The following is a 7,137-nucleotide window of genomic DNA, read 5'->3' as shown; positions in this document are numbered from 1 at the left end:
CAAAACTAAAACATCAACATCCAAAGTCAGTCTGGTTAGTAACGTGTGAAGCTGGTGATGATGTTTGTGGAGTTGTTTATTAATCATCCTCTGCTGAGATCGTGAGAGATTTAATGTCTTCTTTCTTGTGTTTATTTAATCTAAGGCTGTGACTGAAGTCAGTTGTAGTTCTTGTATTTCTGCTCGTCTTGTCTCTTTTTTTCTCTTTCTTTCAGTGATTCAGTTTGTTAACAGCAGGTGTTCTTCATTAATGCTCAATCATCACCAATTACTACACTAATTATCTCATTAACTTTAACACTGCTTCAGTGTTACTTTTTAACACTCTGAGTGTGGATTATATATACACTGGGAGTGTTGATTTAACACTGGAGGTTTTACTGTGTAGAAAATATTCTAAAATCAGCATTCTTGGAACGTCTTTAGGACGTTATTTGTACTTGATGAATGTTCTTATGGCGCTGATAGAAAACGTTCTTAGAACAATGTTCTTGGAACGTCTTTAGACGTTATTTGTACTTAATGAACGTTCTCATAATGTTGAGAGAAAACATTTTAGAACAACATTCTTAGAACGTTATTGTAATGTAATATAATTTCTAAATTAATAATTAATTGCTAAATGTTATTATGTTGTTATCAAAACATTCTGAGAACAGTATTCATGTCCTTATGATTTCAGGCTACTTTATTAACATTACCATAATATTGGGAGAAACATCTTTAGAAAAAAAAACAAAAAACGTATAGGCTATATAAAACAAGAATAGAACAGAATATGATAGAAAATTAAAATGTATTTAAATATGAAACTACAACCTCGATTAGGATGTGGCAAAGTCACTGAATCTTTTATAATTATATACTTTATCATTATTAATTATATATCTTTTATAAATTTTTGAAGTCATAGGCCTATAGTGAAATGTCATACACTGTAAATCAGTGGCATTTGCTAAATTAAATTAGTTAATTTAACAAAAAAAGTTATTTCAACTCAATATATATGTGATGTGAACTCAAAATCTAATTAGGTTAAGGGGAACTCAATCTAAATAAGTATAAATTAATTTAATCTACCATATGGTTATTATGTCTAAATGGCTGACCACAAAATATTTTAAAGAAAAATTTGCTTAATTCATGATTTCTAACATTGTTTTTCTAGAAATCACGTTTGCTTTATCTCTTTCAATATTAATTAAATAGCCTTCATAACTAAAGATAATACAATAAATACATAAATCTGTTTCATATTAAGCATAGATCAATCCTTTTAAAGAAATTAATTTTACTCGAGACAAAATATTATCCGGGTGTTTTTCAAAAACCGCGCGCATTTTTCAGTCAGTCACATCCGCCCCTCCCCACAGCTCACATGTCTAAACGAACACGCAGGCATGGCAGCCAAAGTAACTGTAATGCTTTAAGTCAAGGGTCAAGAGCCCAACTAAAGCAAACACTGACCTCGATAATGGTAATTCAAACAAAACTAAAACATCAACATCCAAAGTCAGTCTGGTTAGTAACGTGTGAAGCTGGTGATGATGTTTGTGGAGTTGTTTATTAATCATCCTCTGCTGAGATCGTGAGAGATTTAATGTCTTCTTTCTTGTGTTTATTTAATCTAAGGCTGTGACTGAAGTCAGTTGTAGTTCTTGTATTTCTGCTCGTCTTGTCTCTTTTTTTCTCTTTCTTTCAGTGATTCAGTTTGTTAACAGCAGGTGTTCTTCATTAATGCTCAATCATCACTCAATTACTACACTAATTATCTCATTAACTTTAACACTGCTTCAGTGTTACTTTTTTAACACTCTGAGTGTGGATTATATATACACTGGGAGTGTTGATTTAACACTGGAGGTTTTACTGTGTAGAAAATATTCTAAAATCAGCATTCTTGGAACGTCTTTAGGACGTTATTTGTACTTGATGAATGTTCTTATGACGCTGATAGAAAACGTTCTTAGAACAATGTTCTTGGAACGTCTTTAGACGTTATTTGTACTTAATGAACGTTCTCATAATGTTGAGAGAAAACATTTTAGAACAACATTCTTAGAACGTTATTGTAATGTAATATAATTTCTAAATTAATAATTAATTGCTAAATGTTATTATGTTGTTATCAAAACATTCTGAGAACAGTATTCATGTCCTTATGATTTCAGGCTACTTTATTAACATTACCATAATGTTGGGAGAAACATCTTTAGAAAAAAAAAAAAACGTATAGGCTATATAAAACAAGAATAGAACAGAATATGATAGAAAATTAAAATGTATTTAAATATGAAACTACAACCTCGATTAGGATGTGGCAAAGTCACTGAATCTTTTATAATTATATACTTTATCATTATTAATTATATATCTTTTATAACTTTTTGAAGTCATAGGCATATAGTGAAATGTCATACACTGTAAATCAGTGGCATTTGCTAAATTAAATTAGTTAATTTAACAAAAAAAGTTATTTCAACTCAATATATATGTGATGTGAACTCAAAATCTAATTAGGTTAAGGGGAACTCAATCTAAATAAGTATAAATTAATTTAATCTACCATATGGTTATTATGTTTAAATGGCTGACCACAAAATATTTTAAAGAAAAATTTGCTTAATTCATGATTTCTAACATTGTTTTTCTAGAAATCACGTTTGCTTTATCTCTTTCAATATTAATTAAATAGCCTTCATAACTAAAGATAATACAATAAATACATAAATCTGTTTCATATTAAGCATAGATCAATCCTTTTAAAGAAATTAATTTTACTCGAGACAAAATATTATCCGGTGTTTTTCAAAAACCGCGCATTTTTCAGTCAGTCACATCCGCCCCTCCCCCACAGCTCACAGTCACTGGATCACAGCCGGATGGCTCGCGACGCCGTCACGGAAAATAACAGGTAAGCATTCACTTTTTTATTCCTATTTAAAGCACTTTTGAACGTTATTTTGTGTTTTGTCAATTTTATCTGAAGATTAACCAGCTCAGTTATCATTGTAATGTTAGCTAGCAAAGAAGCAAGGACAACCACATCAAAGTTATCAACTGCAAGTGTTAAATATGCAGTGTTATACACAACAGTTTGTCAGTGATAAATTAAGGTGTGTGTGTGTGTGTGTGTGTGTGTGGTTTCTCACAGCTGGACACAGACAAACGAGTCCCGCCAATTGTATTTTTAAACTGGAGAGACAGCTGACAGGATGTCGTCATCTGTAACCGTCACTCGCCACAGTTCTCAAGCGAGGTAAAGCAAAGACATATTCTCTGTATTACAATGCATTTAAACTTTTAGTTAATCATTATTATCCGCTTTGTCAGTTTCATCTAGAATATCCATGTTATTTGCTCCTCACTGTCTTTCTTAAAATTCATACTAACAAATTGTTGTCATGCTTTTGAAATCAATCTTTTCAGAGCAAAGGCAGCGAGGGGTGGTGTGATGTCATTTGCAACAAGACGGCTGATACTAATATGAGCCTAAAATAAAGTAAGTAGAATTCACATTAAACAAATTGATGGGCTTTAGTGTTGTACAAGATGTAATTTGTCACCTTATAAACAGTTATTTAAATTCATCGTTCTTCAGTTTTTATATTTTGATGAGTTGCTATTAATGCAGATGTAATGATGACCAGAAATGACCAGCAGCACAAATGTTAAGTCTTCTGAAGCAATAGTATACTTTTGTTTTGTGAATATTAGATTGAAATTTAAACCTAAAGATCAAATTGTGAATTACGTTACACAATACAGATGAAAAATAACAAACTAACATCCCACAAGAATGACATCTAAAGACCAGTCATGTTTGATGTAATGTAGTGTGCCACCAATTTGATTCAGACTGAATTGGCAGAGTGAATAACATCTTAAATTTCAGTTTGTCTATCATTCCGTCAAAGTCTTTTGGTATTTTGTGTTGCTTCAGAAGAATACCAGTGAAGTCTTAAGTTCTGATTATAGTTATACATTTATATACTTAACTAATATAGATGGGGGAAAAAAAACTTCTACTTTCCCTTATCCTAAAGTTGCTTTGTTTTCTTGTAAAGATGTCAGGTAATTGCTAATGCTAAGTTTGTAGTGGTTAAAAATTGTCTTATGATTCATAAAAATAAGCTGTCCATAAATGTTGCTTAATTGTGAGTTAAATTTCTCTAATTTTGTGTTTTGTCTTCAGGGACAATAATGGCATCAGCCATTCAAGTTATGATCCTGGCAGATCTACTACTATCTGAAAAGTAGTCTCTGCAGATTGTTTCAAGATACACAAGGTAGGACACATGTCAGGACAACTTTATATTTACTTGGCAACATTTAAAAATTTTAACTGAGATCAGCATAGTTAAAAAAAAAAAAAAAAAAAATCTGTCATGGTTTGCTCATGTTGTTCCAAATTCATTTTGAATGAATTTCATTCATCTTCAAACAAATGTTTTTATTTTTGATTTTCATTCATCATTTTTGTCTTTCCATTGGAAGTCTTTATTTTCAAGCTTCTAAAAGTTTATAGTTTAGGCTAGTGCTGGGCGGTATGACCAAAAATTTATATCACGGTATTTTTCAAAATTATACCGGTTTCACGGTATATGACGGTATTTATTTTTTTCATGCATGACCGGGTGTTAACCACATTTTCTACTGATTGAGAGAGGAAAAACTGCAGTAGATTGACTTAGAATGCCCTATTTTACTGTCATGATGAGAAAATATTGTAGAAAAATTCCACACTAAATAGTGACTAAACACGACTCATTAATACATGTTAACCTGGAGTCACTCTCATTTATAATCACAACATCATCTGATAAAATCCACATGCATCTAGCGTTACACTAAAGAGCAGCTACGCGGTAGTTTTGACTATATTACTTTTTTGTCTCATGCAGCGCACTGCCTGCTTCTGAGTAAACAAACAAAACAAAAAAAGTGCATAATATTAACAGACGAACTATGCTCATATTTATAATTCCAAACAGTCGCGGTGAATGCGGTGCTTCTCTGCCGCTCGCACTGCACAGAACAGACACAGAGAGAGGCGACAAATGCGGAAGTGTCAGAAGGTCTGCAAAAGTCAGAAGTGTCAGATCTCACGCTCGCGGGGCAGCACTGGCCACTTCTTCCAACTGAAGCATAGCTAAGGTTTATCCAAAAAATTCGCTAGGTTTGTTAGTTTGTATATTCTATGGAAAAGAGCCGCTAAAAGGGTCTGAAAGTTGCTAAATATAGTGCTAAAGTCACGCTCTTATGTGTGAGACGCGGGAGCTGATGGCAGTGCGCGGTGGATATTGTGGATGAGTTCTTCTCATCACGTTCTACTAGTTCTACAGCTTCAGAACCTTCACGCTTTGTAACACATACAGCTGCGTTCTCGCCACAATGCAACAGTGAAAAGAGACCCCTCTCAAACAGTGTGTCGCGTTCCGAACGTTATTTAAATAACACCGGTATTGCGGTATTTTAAAAATTAATATCATAAGAAAAATAAACACCGGTATTCGGTATGAACCGGTATACCGCCCAGCACTAGTTTAGGCTTTGACACATAATAAAAAAAGATACTTATACCTTCTGTTATTTATCTTGTTTCTGAATACCTGTAAAATTTAAAGCATTAACTAACAACTTGAGTGTAACTTGTTTTTTTGCTCTGAATGCCATTTTGACAATGCAGTTTTTTTAATCCATGCAGCATTTTTTTTTTAAAGGAAAACATTACAAATTATTCCTTAACAATTTAACTGATGTGTTAATAGCGAAAATTCTTACTGTCAGTTAATGGGTCAATGCTAGCATCCCTACACAGAAACACCTACTAGAACCTATTAATCTTACCTGTTTTATCTCTGAGTTTCCTTCCTTAACTGAGTTCATGTAACAGTTTATCAGCTAATAACATGTAACAAGGCAACTTTTGCCATTTAATAACTTTATTGATGACTTCTAAATGTTAACTATATTTGAAGGATTTTCCTGTTTCAAATTGGTATAAAATGGAAATTGCAGTTGACTTAACTACCCTATTATGATGTATTTCCAGTAGTGTGCATGTGTATACCTATCAAGATGAATAAATTAGGTCAATTTATGTTGACCTAAAAATTGTTTTTCGGAAGTGACACGATGAAAATGTATTATTTGAATGTTTATATTTTTCTTAATCTAATGATGCTTCAGAAGACGTTTTTCTTAATGCTGCTAGTAGCTTGTCATTGAAAGTAACATATGCCAAGTCAAATGAAACTACCTTTGACTCTTGAGTAATGTAATATTTGTAGAACTCGCAGCACAGATCCTAATAATTTTTTTGGCATAGCCACACTAATTATTTTATAGGCATTTTGTAATATCACTTTGTAACATCAGCCAATCTGTTTACTTTATAGATGGAGCGTGGAGAGACGGGACATGGACCACAGTTTTCAGCACCCACACCCCACACTCAAATTCATATAGAAGTTCTCAATTATTAAATGTTAATTTCATAGTTTATATTTAGCTGTGAAGTTATAGTTCATTGTCATAAATATTAAACTACATATTATTATTATTATTATTATTTTACATGATATGCAAATTTCACCAATTTGTTTTAATGTGTTAATTAACTTTTTGAAAGTGATTATCTTTAATAATTCAGATACCTGTTGAAATGCACATGTAATTATATACTTGCTCGTATCTGGAAGGTTGTGTTAATAAAAATGATGTTGAAAGCGAATGTTGCAATACTGCTAATCTTAAAATAACATTTTATTAAACTAAACTTTGTAATGTTCCAAATAAATGTTTTTAGGGTGTTGTATTTTTAAGAAAATGTAGGTGGAAATAAAGTTGTAGGAACATTATGCTAACCATAAAATAATGTTCTAGCAACGTTAGGCAAACTGGACATTTTGACGTTCTTGGAATGTTCCAAATAAACGTTAATAGAACATTATATTTTTAATGAAAATTAGGTTGCAAGAACATTGCAGGAAAGTTATGCTAACCATAAAATAACGTTCTAGCAACGTTAAGCAAACTGGACATTTTAACGTTTTTGGAATGTTCCAAATAAAAGTTCATAGAACGTTATATTTTTTAATTAAATTTAGGTTGCAGGAACGTTATGCTAACCAT

General features: G+C 32.0%; 1 long non-coding RNA gene across 1 annotated transcript; it reads left to right on the top strand.

The window, feature by feature from the left end:
• The first annotated feature begins 2,853 nt into the window (after positions 1–2,853).
• On the top strand, positions 2,854–6,454 carry LOC131547306 (uncharacterized). Its single transcript, XR_009272896.1, has 5 exons — positions 2,854–2,914; positions 3,155–3,259; positions 3,430–3,502; positions 4,196–4,289; positions 6,402–6,454. It is a non-coding gene; the product is annotated as an uncharacterized LOC131547306 (long non-coding RNA).
• The last annotated feature ends 683 nt before the right edge of the window (positions 6,455–7,137 follow it).

This window comes from Onychostoma macrolepis, chromosome 01 (assembly GCF_012432095.1).
Source record: "Onychostoma macrolepis isolate SWU-2019 chromosome 01, ASM1243209v1, whole genome shotgun sequence".
NCBI lineage: Eukaryota > Metazoa > Chordata > Actinopteri > Cypriniformes > Cyprinidae > Onychostoma > Onychostoma macrolepis.
This window is presented reverse-complemented; position numbering and strand designations above follow the sequence as displayed.